Here is a 19213-nt window from a genome sequence, read left to right as displayed (position 1 = left end):
TCTGCAGATGGCCTGAACAGAGGTTCAAGTTGCTACTCTATCTCCTCAAATGGTATTTCAGCTGGGACAAAATCCCACGAACAAATAAAATTTGCAAGCAAAGCCTCACAGCAGTTCCAATAGCTCCCAAACTTGCTCCTTTTCGTTTCTGCTGAGGAGAGCGATGGTTTGCGAGTGATCTCAGCCGCTTACCTGGACACACATGGATTTGCACTGGATTTGTGCTCCAGCTTTACCTACGCGCTTCTGGAAATCCTTGCTTTTCCCTGGACCTGAAGCAGCACCATCTGCAAAGCCAGAGCGTGGTGCATGCCTCCCCGGTGCGGACCTGCCTCCAGCTGCAGGCAGCTTCCCAAGAGAAGGGCGAGCCTTGCAGTGGCAACACTTCCCAGACACCAAGCACATCTGGATTTTGCTCCAGGTGTGCCACAGACTGCTAGGTGATATCCAGCCACCTGAAGCATCACGGTCCCCATCTGCTGCATAAGGGCAGCTCCTTTGTGGGATGTAAGAGGTCCTATAGACGACAGGATAAAAAGCAACTTCCTAATCTTTCTATTTTTCTACTGGCAATTATGTCAATGTTCTTCTCATGAAAACAAAACACCCCAAAGTCTCCATGTTACAGCTTTCTTAAAGGACTATGTTTAAAACCCGAGGAATCTGCCAAGTTTAAAGAAGCACAGCAAAAACATCAGGTGTAAACGCAGAAAGCGCATCATGTCAGCAGATACACTATGTCAACAGATACACACCAGCTGAGGAACTGATACAAGCATATGTTTAAATCTCAGAAGAGAGAGACCTAGACCAAAACAGAACTGGAGCAGAAGCTGTTCCCTCTCTGAAATGGCACTGTGTAGGATGAAAATGCTTTTTGCTGTGTTAAAACATCTCAAACATTCCTTCCTTCTTGTTTTTCTTATACTTTCAAACAAGACTTCCATACAGAACGGTGCGAGCAGAACATAATGTATTAAAACATAAACAGTTTTCACCTCAGGAGCAGCTGCAGATCAATATGTGCTCGGTGCCACTGAGCTTGCAAAACTTGCTCAGACTGACTACGGACTACAGGTACCAGCAGTTTGCCAGTTGAAGCCTTTTCTAGCAATTCAAGCTACAAAAGGATGCCCCTCTATACACAATCATCACAGCCTGGCATATCAAAGCACTCCATAAGTCTCAGTGCTCAGCATCGTTATTTTTTAGCAATTATTGTTCTGATGAGTAACCCCCTGGGTAGCGTCCAAGAATAACGGGAATTTCTGCCACAGGATGCCTGGAGCGTTCCTCCTCTGCACAACGAGGCAGTAAAATCAGCATGTGAACGTGTACTGAGATAACGCAACCTCCCTCCAGCCTAAGGAGGTCACAGGGTGAAGAACCGACTGGCTGGTTGAGAGCTCTCTGGGAGCTGCCTCTCGGGTATCCCAGGCTACGGGCTGCACCATGCAGGAGACCAAAAAGCGGGCAGCCTCCGTTACGGGTACCTGAGCAGCAGCCAGCTGTCACTGCCCAAGCACAGGGAAAGGGGCTGGTTCTGAAAGCACGTTTAGCGATGGACCAATGCCAAGCTCTAGCTTTGGCTGGTGAGATCCGACGGCATCCGTCTACACGGTTGCAAACACTACTAACTAGATACTAACTTGATATTAACCAGGAGCCAAAAATAATATTATCATGGTCTACGCTAACAACCAAACCACTGTTTGGCCCTGGATTAATGAATATAATACCTGACAAGAGCAATTGGAGATTAATGGCCTGTAACTGCTTGGCCACCTCGCACTCTATAGGGTCAAGTACATTAAAATCAGCAGAGAAACAGTTTTTCTCAACCTGGTGCTAGTACTACAAGGACCCAGTGAACCTGGAGATTTGGGAGAGCTGTGCCAGGCTCTCAGAGCCACTTCCTGTCACTAAGGTTTGGTGGTGGCTGATGAAAAGAAAAATAATGCAAAGAGAGAGAGAGAGAAAGTCCAAGAAAAATAAGTAAGTGATGCAAATGAAGAAAACAACTGACCGATGCCCAGACTGTTCCCGAGCAGGAGCCCCATTTAAAATCCTTCTTCTTCCAGGTCACTTGATAGATAGGGCTCGCCATCAGATTGTAATGTGGAATTTGCATTCTCCAAAACCCCACAATGCCTACAAAAGCTTGTGGTGGCATCAATGTATGGCAGGTGTTCTGGAGCTTCACTTTGTTCTACTGCAGTCTGGATCAGCCCATGGCAAATGGTGGGGCTGTGTCTCCACCCCTGGGGCAGTTGATTCCAGGTGTACTGGTGTCCTGGTTTCAGCTGGGATAGAGTTTATTTTTCTTCCTAGTAGCTGGTATATTGCTGTGTTTTGGATTTAGGATGAGAATAATGCTGATAACACACTGATGTTTTAGTTGTTGCTAAGCAGTGCTCACATTAAGTCAAGGACGTTTCAGCTTCTCATGCCCTGACAGCAAGAAGGCTGGAGGTACACCAGAAGCTGGGAGGGGGCACAGCCAGGACAGCTGACCCAAACTGGCCAAAGGGATATCCCAGACCATACGAAGTTACGCTCCGAATATAAACTGAGAGTTGGTTGGGGAGCAGCCACTGCTCAGGGACTGGCTGGGCATCGGTCAGCGGGTGGTGAGCAACTGCACTGTGTATCACTTGTTTTGTATATTTATTTTTTCTTCCTTTTCTGTCCTATTACACACTCTTTATCTCAACCTATGAGTTATACCTTTTGTTTCCCCAATTCTCTCCCCAACCCACGGCAGGGGAGTGAGCCAACCGCTGTGTGGTATTTAGCTGCCTGCCAGGTTAAACCACAACAACGGGATGCTCCTCCAAGTGAAAGCAAACTGTGCCTGCAAACTGTGCTGCCAAAGGGACTGGGAAAAAAATATTAGCTATATCAATTGTGGCATACCTTTTCCAAATATTTCACTAGTTTTCCAGGATTCTGCACTTGTTCAGAAGCTGTTCCTTCCTGTTCCTGAAGCTCCAAAACACTGAAGGTGCCCACTGTCCTAAGTGCTCGCCCAGACCACTCGTAACTATCCAGCCTCAGGTATTCTTAAATAGCTGTTTAACCTTAAACAAGACCTGAAACGCGTTCAGGAGACACAGCAATAGCAACACGCTGGTTTGAACATCCCAAGGATATTCAAAATTCTCAAGAAGCCTGCATGACTGTGACTGAGGCAGGAGTTTCAGGGCAGCAAAGGCAGCAGACACAAGTGAGAGCAGGTCGTTCTGCCCCCGGCCAGGGCCGGGACAGAGGCAACCCGAGACTCAGACAACTGCACACAGCCCCCTGACCCCATCTGTTCTTTGCTTGGCACATCTTCGTACAGGAGAGAAATACTGGCCAGTATTTTCTCTTACTCTTGGTCACTGCATTTATTGCAAAAAATTCACTGCTCAAACATTTGTAGAAATATGCCTTTTGCTCTGCTTTCCAAATTAAAGGTGTTTCCAGGGGGCTCGGGACCCGACTCCTGAGCACTGGCTGGATTCACTGGAGCACCTGCGTTCACTTCCAAGTAACTGATGAGCTCAGGCTGTACAGTTGAAACACTGCAACCTACAGCACTGCTCCTCAAATCTGCATCTCTACAGATGTGTCCATACACAGTCCCCAGCTTTGCTTGAATCGGGGTTAGTTGATTATTCGGCTGCTTTATCTTGGGGGAAAGAGAAACAACAGATAATCTGCAGATTAAACTGGAACCACTCTTCCTGAGAAATTGCTTTCTGGAATGCATAGTGAAGAAAAAAAAAAAAGTGACTTATACAGCTCCCGGGGGAAGAATGAATATCCCAGTTGCCCTAAAAAGAGTCCTGAGTAAATTTGTAAGCATGTGATGCTGAGCCTCCTTCGATTCCCTTCAGATGAACCTTTTCCCTACGTCCTTCAGGTAGCAGAAATTATGCTTGTGAGACCGCTGTTCACATGCAACTTCTGGCTGCAGACAGGGGACATGGTTTAACGGTGGACTTGGCAGTGTTAGGTTAATGGTTGGACCTGATGATCTTAAAGATATTTTCCAACCTAAATCATTCCATGATTCTATATTAATACAACAGAAGAATGCATTACCCTACACTACATCTTCAAACAACAGAATAGTCTGAAATAATTTACAAAATCTCTCTCTTAATCCCTCTGTTCCTCAGTTTGTCAAATGTAAGCGTGGAAGGAAGTGCCAGAAGGAGGGGAGAGTGAAGGTGCGGTGCGGTGCCTCACAGGGCTGGCACCATACTGCACACACCACTGACCATAAGTTGCTCCGATACGATGGGTGCAGGAGCCACAGCAGCCAGGACATCCTTCCACACTCAGCACACGCTCGGGAAGTGTGTTTTGGCCACAGAAGTCATACAGCTTTCAGAGGCGCTCCTGGCACTCGGAGAGGAGATGCTCAGCAGCCCAGCAACCCCTCTCAAGCTCCAGGGCTTCCCGTGAGGCCAGCGGCAGCCACAACCCTCCTGCAGTGGTACAAGTCCCCACCGGCACCAGATCCTCCCCTCCTCGCTAGCTCCAGCAACATCCCTTAAAAAGGACCTGCAAGGCGCTCCAGATGTACCCATGCTGTAGGTATCAGCCCCTAAAACATTGCTATGGAGCACACTGGAGCAAATACATGGTGGAACACATCAACAGAAGAAACAGGTGGTAAAAAGTAGCACCTATAAATGCACCTTTTGACAATTTTTACTTTGCAGTCTCCTCAGCAAACCGTGCTTTAACAAAACATAGTCAGGAGAGCCAGCTTCAGCCTGCCGCTGGGAGCATGACCTCTGGCCACGCGTGGGCATGGAGTAAACAGAGGTTTCTGTTCCCAACACCACCTCCTTTTCCTCTTCCAAATCCTCACCCGACTTCACGTACCTCCCCATTGCAGCAAGGTCTTTGGGGCAGAAACCTTTTTAGCTGGGTGTCTGCAGGATATGGACTGCAGCCAGCCCCTGAGCCTCGTAGTGCTTGAATACCATCAATGCTACAGCAAGGTCCACCACGGCTGTTAGACTCTCAAGTGTGAAATCAGCTCTGTCTAGCCAGAGAAGAGGAAAAAGAGACCAAAACAAAACCCTGAGCGCATTAGTCACTGTTAACTGTTCTTTCCAGAAACATAATATTGAGGGGATTTCACATATTTCCTGGCAGGGAGATTTCATGGTGGCTTTTAAAAATGGATGATTAGTAAGATATAAATCCCCATAGCTCAGATCAGTAAGAAATCCTTTCAAACACACATATATACACATTAAAACTTGAGTATTTTACCTTTCCCCAAAAAAGCAATTGCTGCTGTCAAGTACACCCTTCTATTACAGCTACATGCTCTTTTTAAGAATAGCTAATCAGAAAAACATACAGAGGTACTTAATCAGGTTTTTTTTTTCCTTTAATGACCTAATGTTTTGGTTTGCAACTGCTGCCAACTCACGCTGGGTGGAAATACAGTACTGTCAGCATTTAATTATTATTTTAACACAGATTTCTCTACCTTCCTACAGTGAAGAAATAGCTAGAAGAAAACGCAGCAATGAGCAGCTTTTTAAGCCATTAGGCACCATCCTCGTTATTCAGCTGTACTAGAAATTTAAGGACACACAGAAGCTCGCTCTGCCATCCCCTGTCAGGGCAGATGCTCCCCAGTTTGCACCTCCGTAGTCGACCGGAGGGACAGGGTCCAAGGGACAGCCGGGAGGGACTGCAAACACCTTGCGCTGGTAGCTTACCAGGCTGTGACGCGTCCCACCGAAACGCGTGCCAAAGAACTGAAACACACAGCACCTGGTTCGTGTCATACCTTGGGCCATAAACAACAAATCAGACTGGGTCTTTCTGTCAGCTTAAAATCTGTTTTCCTAACTTTTCCCCTCACTATCCGAAACAAATAAACTCAATTATGCAACCTGTAACAGGCAACAGGGAAAATATGTGTGTTGACCTGCTGCAAATGCAAGACAGATTTATTTGATTCATACAGTGGGGAAAACAAATCCCCAAAACCAGGTTGTATGACTTCAGAAGAAACGCAGAGCTGTGCTGCTCATCATAAACTCCCAGGTTTTGTGCAAGTGTTGCACTTCATGTGCAAGCGTTGCTCTGGAGCCGGGACAGGTGCATGGAGAGGGCTCTCCCCACACCCCTACCCAGCCTGGTGAGAGCCTGCTGCCTCCCTTCTCCGAAAATGCAAGATTTAGGCTTCAGCCCTCACAAAAAACCAACAGAGAAATGAGACTGCAGCAAAGCAGGGCTCGTGACAGCATGTGTTAAATGGCGCAAAGCAGGAAGGGCTGTGAGGACGCACATGGATAACTTTATCTTCCAGAGCGGATGGAGTAGTCAGCCTCACACTTATTAAAACAAGTATTAGTCTGTGATAGCAATCTAAGATAACACTAAGAGGTTTGTCACCCAAGGAAAAGAAAATAGAGGCCAAATAAAAGAAGATGCTATTGCTGGACCTGTGTCCATAGAAACCACATTTAACCCTAAGAGAGTAGCTCACTACACAGGTGACTCCTTATGTGAGACACACAAGCACCCTGGTTGGTATACGCTGACCTTTGCATACTGTCACGCTCATATTTAAGAGAGAAACATGTATATTTAAACCGACAAGAATGGGGGTTAGGAACAGGGAAGTGACAGATTTTATTTCTCTCACGGCAAGGCAGGGCTGCATTGGCAGTTGGCAGGAATGCAGCATTGCTCTCCTCCACCTGGAAAAAGGGATCGTGGATGGGGGGTTTAATATCCAGACGGTTGCTAGAAATGGAACCTACCTGTGATAAATAAAGAGGCAACTATTTCATCTGCTTCATATTAACTCTTCTCACAGCGTGCTTACAAGCCACATTCCTGGAGCAAAGGGCATGTGTTTAAGAAGCCACATACAATTCCAGTTTTGCCAAGTAAAAGCAAGGGAAACAGCCTTGGTCCCTGAGAGTATCTGAACGTCACTTTTTTAGGCTGTGCATTGCATTTGACAGAGCTAGCAAAGGAAATGAGAAGTGATAACTGATAGAGCTGTGATTAGATCAGCCACCTTGGGAAAGGTGCTGAAGCAGAGATATTTCACTAAAATAAGGAGAATCCTGGGAATAGATTTCTGGCAAGTGATCGCAAAGGAGATATGGCCAGAATTAGAAATGGATTTTGCAGGCAGATAAAATGTAATAGATAGAATGCAGCTCAAAATGATACATTGTGAGGGCCTACAGAATGACTATAAAGTTTGTTCACAGTTATTTAACATATAGAGATCCTAGAAAGACTTAACTTTGAAATACACTTGCTGTCTTATTAATTTTAATGTGGAGAAATAAAACAATGTTGCATTAAAGCTCTGTAGTAAAAAAGGAAGGTGCCTTCTCCCCAGCTATGCACCTCTGACTTCTATCAGAAGATAGAAGTGGAACAGGAATCTCTTCTTGGGCTTCTGACTGACAAAGATACATGAAAATGTACGTTTCATTATTTTATCTTGAAGGAAGTTGCTTCAATAATGAAGGTTAACTACTGACAGTGGTAATTAATGCACTGTAATAAACTTGTTACATGCATTTCTGTACTCTTAACCATGTTTTCTTCTTCTGCAGCTCACAGATGCAGCAGTTCTTTAGGCTGCTACTGAGGCATTTTAGAGTGTTGTGGTTTAGCCCTGGTCACCACACAGTTGCTCGCTCACCTTGACCCTCCCCAGCAGGATGGGGGAGAAAGGAAAACTCATGGGTTGAGATGAAGACAGTTTACTAGGATAGCAAAGGAAAATGACAATAATAACATAATATAAGGGCACTAAAATATACAAAACAAACGATGCACAAGTTCTCACCACCTGATGTCCCAATGACCAATACAGCCCGTCCCAAGCAGCGATCACAGAAATAAAACTGAGCAGCAAGAAAGGAGAGAGGTGGAGAGAGAGAGAGAGATGCCTCCCCAGCCAACCCCCACTTATATACTGGGCATGATGTTTACAGCATGGAATACTCTCTTTAGCCAGTCTGGGTCAACTGTTCTGGCTGTATCCCTCCCAGTTTCCTCCACCTGCACATTAGCGAGACCTAGGAAGCCAGACAGTGTCCTTGGACTCTTTAGCAAAAACTCATAACATCACTGAATTTATCAACATTCTTCACACATGAAATCCAAAACACGCTGGCTACTGAGAAGAAAATTAACTCCATCCGAGCTGAAACCAGGACATAGGAGAAGAGGGTTAGCTTGCTTGGCTATCAAAAATGGCTTCAATAATCCTACTGTCCATGTCTGTCTGTCTGTCTCCTCCTTAACAGGTTCAGCCAATTAAATTTAAATTTTAAAGACAACTAGTTTCTTGCAGTTCTGTAAAGCACAGTGGCCAAGACAGAGAGCTGATGAGTACGCTAACCCACGGAAAGGCTGCTACCTGGGTTCAGTCATTAGATGTCAGAGCATATCACCACAAGACAAACATGTTGACAACCCATCTTCACTTGCTCCCAGAGTCACCAGACTTTGAGACTGATCTACGGGCTTAAGGGTCTGCAAGTCAGTAAAGCCCAGGGGACTGAGTTTGGTCCCCTGCTCCTAGCTTCATTGGCTGGTAAAGTGTTGAATTTTGCACGAACAAGGAAAGGAGTGCGTGTTGTTCGTAACAAGATATAGATTTCAGGGTTACAGCAATACAAATGTTGCAGTGTATCTGTGTATAAAGAGGTCTTCTCATCTGCTGGCTCCAAAGAGCCATACGTGCACCACTCACAAGCTCTTCCCAGCAGCCCATGAACTGAGCCTGACTTTGTCATCGTTGTTTCGAATGAGCAAGAGGTGGAAGGGCAGTTTCCATATTAATCAATATTTAGGTGGTTTCCTGCCCATTCATTCACAGGCTGAAAATGTCTTTGATAGTAAGAAATCTGCTGAACCTAAGCAGGCGAGTAGCAGCTACTCAAGAAATGCCAACAATACTGTGCATACCCTTCAAATTTCCCCAACGTTCACATTATTATGTTAGCAGGTGACAGGAATCTAAAGAAAGCACGTGAAATATGAAAGCAGGAAGAATAATTGTAATGGTGGAGAGACTTCTATACTGGAGTAATTTTTGCTCCAAATACGTTATTTAGGCTGTAGGGTTTTGGGGTCAGAAAGAAAATCTTTTTTCCACACTATGTCTATGATAGAGCAGGGTGCTTCGGATCCCGCTGCTCTGTGGTCCCAGCTCTTAGCCCCACACAACTGGCAGCAGCTAACAGTAGTGAGGAAGGCTCAACACAAACTCAGACTGAAAAGTACTACGAGAAAAAAATATCTTGCTCCAGATTTCAAAGCAGTTCCTGAACTGCCCATGTCACACCATGAACAGGCATCCCCATCTGAGCAGAAAGCACTTTGCACGAAAAAGCAAGAGAGGAGGAAGCCTGACTTGAATACACCAAGTGCAGCCCAGACGGGCAGTGGGCAGAGTCCACCAGCTTGGGATCTACCTCTTTCAGGGAAAAAGGGTAAGTGGGCAAGAATGATACTATTCTTATCCTCAGCAGAGCCAAGGCTGTTTCATGCAGCATCTTGATGAAAGATAACACAGCTTTTTCTGGTAAAAAAGTCTTTACTACTAGCACTGTGAAATTATCCCCTCAGTAAGGGACTTGAGGATTCTACACTTGTGCCTGGCCCTTTCCTCACCTGTTGCACCTCTTCAGCACTTCTGTACAACTCTCCACCCTGATGGTACAGGAACAGCCTGGTTGCCAGCCCACAAGGAACCAGATCAAGGCCACCACCTAAGCTCAGGCCGACCCTCAACCTCCCGGAGACTGCATGAGACCAGCAGCGGGCGCGAGGCCCTCAGCTCTGTGACCGCCAACAGCCATTTGCAGAGGGTAACCACCGCTTTCTGAAGATAACCCACCTGAGTGACCTGCGGTGAAAGGCTTCGCATCCCCTTACTGTGCCTCCAAGCCGTCCACATCTCTCCTTGCTTTCCCCAGAAGTCACCTCTCAACTACTTTAGCTTCAAGACACTCAGCTTTCTTTTCTCAAGCTGCTGCAATGGCAGCAATGCATGCTTTCGATACAACTAGGAAAGCAAGAAATCATTCCACTTGGAAAGCCAAAATGTGTTCTGTTTCTGAAGACACCGACTTTCCAACCCAGGCTGGCTGCCTCTGAGGTGCTGGACAGGGAGACCACCAGCGTCCCAAACAGGGAATGGGAATGTCCTCACCCATCAGAAACAGCACCCCAGCTTACAAAAACCAAAAGGAGTTTTAAAATGCACACTACTTTTCACTTTTGATGCTGGTTTTTTTTTTTTTTTTGTCTTGGTACAATTAATTCGGTCTCACTTCTAGTCAGGCTGTTTCCAGTCCTTGCAGCAGGCCCCAGGACTGTAAATGGGTTGCAGTTGCTCCAGTAATGAGACCTGCTTGAGAATAAGGGTGACCAACCTAACGCACATGCCTAGTTTCTAAATTTTTCCTCATTTTTCCTACATTTTACCTGATTTTTTCCAGTCTGTGTTTTCTTCCTCCTTGCACAGTCACTCCATGGTGAAATATGTTCAGAGTGAGATCTCCCACCTGATCACAACACAAACAGAAGCTGCAATATTTTCCTCAGACCTTCTTCATCACACCCCAGCCCTGCTCCTGCCGGACATCACAGACCAGAGGGGAACCCATCCGCCGCCTCCCCTGCCCCCCCATGCCCACGGGTGATTCAACATCGCCCCACTCCTCGCCACGAGGCCTAATAACCAGGGTGCGGCAACCACAGTGACAATGTCAGTGTATTTAATCAAAACCCTGTGACTTCCTGGCACCTGTTTGAATTTCCTGAGCGATAACCTGACTGCAAAGCCCTTCCCGGACCCCGGCTGCAGCAGGCACAGTGCTGGTCCCTGAGGAAAACCAGGGCGGACGTGTCCACTTCACCCCCCAGCACAGCGAGGCACCGAGCTCTGCACCAAGCAGCCACAGCAGCACCACGCAGCGCGGTGTCGATTAGCGATGCTGCCGTCACCATCCCCAGGACATTAAGGTCTGCTGCACCCTTACATGAGACTACTTTGCAACAACAGAAGACAAGGAGCAAAAAAAATAGATGTACCAGTTAAGACGTAGTTTATTTAAAGCTCAGCTTTTCAAAGTTTACTAATTGTAGCAGAGATTATTCACGGCTCATGTCTCTAAAGAAGTCAATGTAATTTCCTTTCTCTTCTCAACCCTAAATAATATTTGGTAAGTTTTTTTCTATTCCTCCTTCCAGACTGAAGTCTTCATGAAATTCTGTTTTCTGGCCCTCTTCATCCAGCGATTGCTCTGTGCCTCCACGTCCTCTCCCACCGCTCCTGCTGTGGTTTTGGCCATGGTCTTTTTTCCTTCCCCCCCTCCTCACCGTGTGTGTGATCTTGTTCACTCACACACCAATTGCTACTGTTCCAGTGAGAAATGTACTTTCCATCGATGACTCTCCTCTCCAGCCAAGCTCGTCTCTCAGCCTGCCTTGCTGACGTCCTTTGGCTGGGTGTCAGATCAAACCCAGTATAGCTGCAACGGACCTTTTCATCTTTCTTCATCTGCCTAGCCTCTCTATTGCTTCTGAACAAACTCAGCCTATAACCTCTTCCAGTTCACCCATCCTTCACACCTTCACCCTTCTTGTAACACAGATGGACAGACCATCAGCTGATGTCAGTCACTGTAATTCCACTAACTCCAGTTTACAAGAGATGAGTTTCTGTCCTGGTGCCTCTAAAAGCAAATATATTCTCTCTGACAAGTAAAAAACTGCAGCCAGGTCCCTCAGCATCTCCTGTATTTATTACTGTGATCTCTTGTCCTCTGGTCTCCCAACAGCCACACTCTTTTCAATACATGTAACCTCCTGAAATTCTTACCTGGCCCTTAGTTCTCCACTGCTCACAACGCAGAAGTTTCCCTTCCACTCTCAAGCCTCCTGAACCTACCCACTGTCCACTCCCCAGCTTTGCTTGGCTGCTTATGCCTTCTCAATGTGCCTGAAGTAATTTGGTGTGCATCAGTATTTAATTAGCAGTAACAAACCATGCACTCATTCAGAGTTTTATTTTAGGCTAAAAATAAAGAAAAAAAAAAAAAAAAAAAAAGGAAAGAGAGTCACCATGAAAGTTCAACACCCAATTTCAGATTAGGACACAATTATAAAGCCCACATTGTTCAACACAATGTGGGCACAAACCTGCAAATTTAGTACTTAATCACCAAGGTTACATGACGTGCTACGTGGTATTTGTGCCATCCTAATATCAAGCACTGTGCTGTCCCAGGTAAGGCACCTGAAAGTTTCATAACCATTTTAATACCAGTAGAAATCTCTGCTTAAACCAAACGTGCCACAGTGTAAAGTGATGCAAACGATACCACAATAACACCCTGTGTCTTCATGCTCTCCAGACCACACCATTAATTTTTGTAAGGGCTGGAGGCTTGGCGCTTAACCATCAATGCCATCTTTGCGCAAATGTTTCCATTTTGTAAAAATAAAAAAAAAAAACAAAAAAAAAACCCCCACCAAACCAAAAAATCTCGAACAACCCTCCCCCCCAAATCTTACAGGTTTGTTCAGTTTACTATCTCTTAAAAAAAGATAAAAGCTCTTCCCAAAAAGTAGAACAGCATCTGTGTTTAGGGTTTTCCACACCTGGAGGGATGTGAGAGTACGGGGGCAAGATCAGACCCTTAATGAGAGTACGCAGGAGTTCATCACACGCACGATGCCAGAATGATAAAATGTTAATGAAGTGAAAGTGTATTAGTGAATTATTAAAATTTCGCTCCTCTCTGCAAAGCACAGAGTGAGAAAAACTCAGTGAAGATAATTATAAAAATAGGATCAAAACATTCGGATCCCTTCTCCACCTCCAACAAAAAAAGCTTTACAAAATCTGGTGTTAAAATTAACATATTAATTGGGTAGCTTCTACAAACGATCTACTGTAAGACCCAGATCAAAACAAGTTGGAGTTGGGGGCAAAATGAGATTTAATCCAGTTAAATCTGGATGGGTCAGACCTTCAGCTTCCTTCCATCTCTAATAACCTCTCATAACCCCTCTAATGCCTCCGCTCCTCTCCACAGCAAGCCTGGCCAGCAACTAAATTGGCAACGAGAAGATCTGACTGAGGGGAGTAACACCCAGCACGGCTCTGCAAGGATGGGTCAGGCCGGGGAGCTCGCGTCTGCTCACTGTGCTGGAAGCCAACTGCATCCAGGGAAAACGCTGGCCTCTCTACAAAGCCCGAGAGGAAAAACAAGAAGCAGCTCTGTACCGGGCAGCTGTGGGAGAGGGCAGGCTGGTGAGCCCCAGACAGGAGGCACGGTCATGGGAGACGTGAGGCGGGCGCACGTCTTGCAAAGAACTACACTAAGAAGAGCAACGCCTTTGCTGTACAGTATTAAGAAGCAATTTCCAATAAAATTGCCACTCTGTGAAACGCTTTCCAGAATCTAGCTTGGATTGCCTCATAGGCAAAGCCCCGTCTGTTAGGAAGTCTGCTCCATTCTCCTGGCAACAGCAATACGTGTGCCCAGGCACGGTGAGCGGGCAAAGAGGCGGCAGGTGAGCAGTCTGCCGTTCGGCTCCCACCCGGGAACCTCACACGCAGCCAGAGCAGAGAGAGGTCACACACAGGGTCCCACCACAACCCCACGTGGGAGGTGGGCAAAGGGAGAAGCTGGTGTGGGCCAAAACAACCTCGGTCCTTAAATCATTCCTATTTGTATTTGCTTTTAACCTATTGTCAGTAACAGGTAAAAACACGCAGTGTTGTAAACTTTATTATAGTGGCTGGCATTGACGTAAATTCCTGCTAACGGTGGAAAAAAAAACAGCTAGGCAGATCCTTCCATCCAGCGGCACCCACCAACCCTGCCCACAGGTGCCAGCCCTGCCGCCTGTCTGTCCCGCAGTCAGCGCTGACACACAGAGAGACCATCTCCAGCAAGGAGACTCTTAGACTACAGACAGAGAAATAAAAGGAAAGAGCGATAAAACACTGTCCAGCATAATAGGCAGACGTCTCACCTCCAGCAGACCTAGCGTGTCCAATTTCTGCAGACATTACAGAACAGACAGGTTTTAGGGAGAGTTCTGAAATAGTGTAACATCTTATTTCTGCTCCTCTGAGAGAGAGGTGGGGAAAAACTGACCCCCGGCAAGCAAGCGGCCACCAGCGCCTGGGCTGAAGTGAGGGTGGTCCTACACGGCTTGAGACACTTCGGAGTTGTGTGTCCAGCCACAGTGGGTTTCAGCCATTCCCCCGACCCCTCTCACGGGCCACCTCTGGAGCGGGGCTATCCCATCGCTTTGGGCCCATCCCCGAGGGGGACAACCGGGGCGCAGGGACCCTCGCTCCTTCGTGGGCTATGCAGGCAGCCAAGGTGCAAGCCTTAGGCCAGACAACCAGCTTCAGGCCAGATCGATTAAAAATCCCAGGGCTGCTAAAGACACCTAAAGCCTTACAGTGAAGTTAAGGAGGGTTTGAGTTGTGCTGATGCTTGGCAGCCAAACTTTGGGCATCTTAAATGGAGCAGGATTTCCAAAGCCCAGGAGACATCTGCTTCCCAAAAACTGCCTTGCCTTACAGAGCCTCAGGCTGGTTTCCCAGAATCAGCTGATCACTTCTGAAAAAACACGGCTGTAATTTTTACATTTAAATGAAACACAGTGTTGTTGGAATCTTTTTTTTTTTCCCATTATTCTTGTTACAGTTTTACTTCGGGTTGGCCAAGCGAGCAGGTAACAAGCCAAATGCGGTTTCATTAGAAATATTTCAAAATTGTGGCCAAAGTCATGCTGCGCTGTGTTACGTCTGAAGTCACGAACTGGCGAATTCCAGCATCAGTCCCGTTCCAGCCCAGCTCAGGCTTCTGGACAGCCCTGGCAGCCTCTCCTGCCAGGAACGGCTCCTAACACCATGACATCTCCTACGCCAAGAACCACCACTTGAAGCCACTCAGCATGCCAGGCAGCTTCTTACAAGTTTATGTAACTTTTCCACGTTTCCTCCTCAAAACCCTCTGCGAAAGTTCAGCTTAACGCCACAAATACTCCATTGTGAGCTGACATCAGAGAAATAATGTTTATTTCCCTGAACCTCCCTGCTTACTAGAACACAATGACCTAAACCCCGGCCCTCGCCTTTAGTCTGGACCCTCGTCCAAAGCTGTGTCTAATCTTACAAGCCTCCAGCGCAGCGTCCCGCTCACATCAGGCTGGATGGGGACCAGTAAACGACCGACACGCTCTGGGATCACTGCTTATACTTTCACCCCCAACCCAACATCCCAAATACATACACACCGCGTGGCACATTAGCACGAGCGCGCTCTGGAAAGGCAGATGCATTTTCAAAGCCTGAATCCATTAGCAATTGCTAATTAAGGGGCAATTAATTTGACTCCCAGCTCTGCTGCTAATTTGCCTTGCAACTTTGGGCAGTCCACGTGAAATGCTACGTTTCGCCTTCCTATGCTCATACAACTTCTACGGATGTTAAAAATGAATTTCTGTAAAGTGATTTATGATCCGTGATGAAAGGCAGTTCAGAACTGTAAGGATTGCGCCTATTAGTAAAATAACTGGTGCATTTTTTGATCTTTCATTCTAAGGGGGAGCGGGAAGAAAAAAAAAAAGCCTGAGTATCATTAATGAGGCTCAAAAGGTATAAATTGCAAATTGGATACTTTTGAAAACATGGCCCTGAGAGGTTGGTGGGGTGTTTTTTAATAACAGAAAAAAAAAAATGGCAGGACAACACAAGCATTTAACTTCTTGCGTTTCCCTCGGGAATGACTGACATCATAAAATTCTTACAAACTAAAGCCATTAGAGACAAATAGAGCAGCAGAGACACGGAGGACGATGAAGGGTAAATCTAGAAAGTACCTAATCCAGCTCATTTCCTTCTCTCTGTAAAAACAAGTAACTGACACACTTCCTGCCGGCAAACCTTCCTGCAGATAAGCGTGCTCCCAACAACAGGAAATTCCCTTCTAGAAGCAAGCACACTTTCGCCACAAGCCAAACTTTCTCCATCTGAACCCTGCAGCAATTAAAAGCGGCACCTGGCTAATCAGACCCGAGTTGGCCTAAACGCATCTGCTCAACTCCCAAAGCCTTTCTGCACCGGCCACCAACTGCCTGCTCCCAGCAAAAGGGGGGCCCAGCTCCTGCACCCCGGTGCCGGCCCAGCCCAGCAGCCAACGGGGACTCCTCCAGCAGGAGAAGGCACTGCTCCCTCCGGCTTTACCACTCCTTTAGGCTGCTCTGCCCAGACCAGATTTTAAAGCCAGACCTTGGGTTTTTCAGAAAGCAAGATCCAAAGGCATGGGTGGAGAGGGTGCTGAGCCCCTCCGCCTCAGTGCCCTGCGGGATTTACCTCCCAGTCCACAAGATCTGCTCACCAGCCTCCGGTCTTCTGGAAATAATAATGCAAAAAGTGACATATGCAAGCAAAGAGGCAATGGAGGTCGAAGTGGTCGTTTAAAGTTTCAAAGTGATGATTTGTACAGCGGGTGAAGCATTCAAGTGCTTTTTCTCGGCTTGGTCACTGCAAAATGAAGATTAAAGGGAGCAACAAAATGAAATGTTTTGGAGGAAATGCAGTGAATACTCAAAGACATCTCTCCATCACAAAGATTTGAAATCAACAGCTGCTGCCCAAGAAAATAAGCAAAAACACTAAAACTCTTCTTGTGAGTTTGCTGTGAAATATTTCTCTCCTGCTCTAAAAGCAAAATAGCTCTCTCCTTTCACACACAATAAACTTTCAATAGTCCAGCAAAATAAAACTTCAATTTACCACAATAATAGTCTGATTTTCTCATGCTGCATTCATCAGTAATGAAGTATATTTTATTCTCGTATCTCTGCTTTTGTCCTCAAATAGCATGCTATAACCAAATGGTGATTTTTTTTTTATTAAAAGCAATTGCACAGGGTTCCCTGTAGCCATTTACCTTCTATTTTTTTTTTTTTTTTTTTTTTAGCTGGTGAGGTAGAGTTGTGAAATGGCCTTAATATTCAGGTCCAAATCATTACATTTTAATATAACTTTGAAATGAGGAGGAACAGAGTGAGATCTAATCAGTCCCAGCTTTCTCTCCAGGTCCATAGATTCCCACGAAAAGAAATGTGGCCTGATCATTTGATTTAAAAAAAAAAAAAAAGAAGTCATCCCTGGCTACTATTTTTTTTTTTTAACCCCTGTGGTCCTGCTGCTTTGAGCTTTTCCTCCCCACGCCAGCCCCCAGCTGCAGGCCTGGCTAGGGCAGGATGCCCACCACACAGAGGGCACAGGGCAGGCGGGCTGCGTCCCCCAAACTCCTCCTTGGGTGGAAAGCAGGGGACGATGTCCAGAGAGGAAAGAGGGGAGACAGCGGGCGCAGGGTTTTACTGTAAAATGACCTTGATTTGACAGGCACGCTCTCAGGTTTCAACAGATGCTGTGGGGAAGGCAACAGCAGCCAAGGCGTTCTGCTGGCATTTCTGATCATATGCAGACTTTTTTTTCTTTAAAAAAAAAAAAAAAATGGGGGGGTAGTCTTCTCAGTTGCCATGACAACAGTGTCTCCACTTGTCTGTTATTAGATACCATCCGCTTCCTGTGTCTAAATTTTTAAGCCAATCAGAAGAGTGTTCGCAGCTTTCACAGCTGCCGGGACAGTCCCTCTGCCCCCCGAGAGCGCCCTGCGTTTGGGCTGCGGAGTGACCGGAGTTTCCGCCGCTCACCGGCTCACGCACGGGCGGTGCTGGAGGAACCCGGGGTTTGCTGCCCGATTCACCGCGCCCGTCACAGACCCTACCACGTGGTTTTTTGGGTGGTGGGTTGTTTTTTTTTTTTTTTTTATTAGTATACAAATTAATTTTCCTTGTTTGCTCATTTTCGCCTCCGATTCAGGCCGTGGCACGGCACGAGACCCCTCCGCGGCCGCGGAGGGGCCGCCGCTATCCCACCGGAGTAACGGTCTGCTGTGACGTCAGCGGCTCCGCGGCAAAACGCCGCCCGCTGCAATTAAAGTTTCGGTAAAGTGGGGCGGCAGGAGCCCTCGAACCGTAGCCGCGCGAAGAGGTTTTCACAGACATATCTGTGACGACATAAATAACGACTGACCGCAGCGCAGCTGGCAGAGTAACAAGGAAATCCTTCTGCGGGGCGCGGGGACACGCGTGGATCGTGAAGATGTTAACGGCCAGACGCGCCGGGAGCCAGCGCGGGGGAGCCGCCGTGGAAACGGGACCGCAGGTTCCCCGGCGGCTCCCAGCCCCGCGGCGGGACGCCCTTCAGCCGCCTGTGCGCAGACCGAGCCGCCGAAACACCCAGCGGCTTCACCCGCGCACGGGCCGCCCCGCACGAACAAAAGGGAGACGCGGGGCGGGGATGACAGCCCTCCGCCTCGCTGCCCCGCCGCGTCCCGCCCGCCCGCCGCCGCCGCGTCCCGGCGCCCCGGGGAGCCGGAGCCGGGGCCGGCAGGGCACAGCCCGTCCGGGGTGCGGCCCGGCGGCCGCCCCGCACGCCTCCCCCGCTGGCCTGACCCGCGCCCGGCGGCGGGACGGGAGCGGGCAGTGCGGGGCAACCCCGACTCACTCCCCGCCGCGGCGGCCCCGCTTCCCGCCCGCGGCCGCAAAAGTTTGGCGGGGGCTCCCCGCCCCGGGGCGCGGGGGCGGCGGCTGCCACGGAGGCGGGCTGACACCCACCCACGCACCCGCAGCCACGCATCCGCACAGGCTCCCAATGACACCGCGAAACGCCCTCGCCGCGGCCGTTACCTCCTCTCCTCGCCGCGGCCCCTGGCTCCCGCCGCCGCCCCCGCCGCGGGGGTGGGTGCTCCCCGCGGCTGGCCCCGCTCCGCGCCCCGCGGCGGGAGGCAGCCGCAGCCCGCGCCGCCGCCTGCCGCCCCCCGCACCGGCCCCGCTGCCGGCGGCGCCGCGCCCCGCCGGGCCCTAGCGCCGCCCGCCCGCCCCGCCCCGCCGGGCCGCCTCCCGGAGCTGTCGGCGGGTGCGCGGCCGGGCCTCCCAGAGGGAAAGTTTGGGAGAGGGGGGAGCGGGCGGGGGGTGCCGCTTCCCAGGGGAGTGTTTTCCTGCGGGTGCGTGGGGACGCAGCTGCCGTGGGGCAGGGGGAAGGTGGCGGACGGCCGGTCCCACGTTTCCTTTTCCTTTCCCCGCAGGGGAAGCCCCGCTC

The 19213-nt window shown here is 48.4% G+C and overlaps 1 protein-coding gene across 12 annotated transcripts in view; it reads right to left on the bottom strand.

The window, feature by feature from the left end:
- Window positions 1–18933, bottom strand: part of FOXN3 (forkhead box N3) — a 212508-nt gene extending 193575 nt beyond the window's left edge. For 5 of the 12 annotated variants that reach the window (XM_086750091.1, XM_086750103.1, XM_086750104.1 and 2 more), the window contains exons 1-3: window positions 18802–18923; window positions 10492–10571; window positions 7694–7757 (exon numbers count right to left, since the gene is read on the bottom strand). The gene's annotated coding sequence lies outside the window, so the exon portion shown is untranslated. Of the gene's footprint in view, window positions 1–7693; window positions 7758–10491; window positions 10572–16411; window positions 17545–18801 lie in introns of all 12 variants that reach the window. The other 7 variants (XM_086750092.1, XM_086750095.1, XM_086750099.1 and 4 more) reach the window with 5 other exon arrangements.
- Between the last annotated feature and the right edge of the window lie 280 nt (window positions 18934–19213).

This window comes from Chlamydotis macqueenii, chromosome 5 (genome assembly GCF_036417535.1).
Source record: "Chlamydotis macqueenii isolate bChlMac1 chromosome 5, bChlMac1.mat, whole genome shotgun sequence".
In the NCBI taxonomy this organism is placed as follows: Eukaryota; Metazoa; Chordata; class Aves; order Otidiformes; family Otididae; genus Chlamydotis; species Chlamydotis macqueenii.
This window is presented reverse-complemented; position numbering and strand designations above follow the sequence as displayed.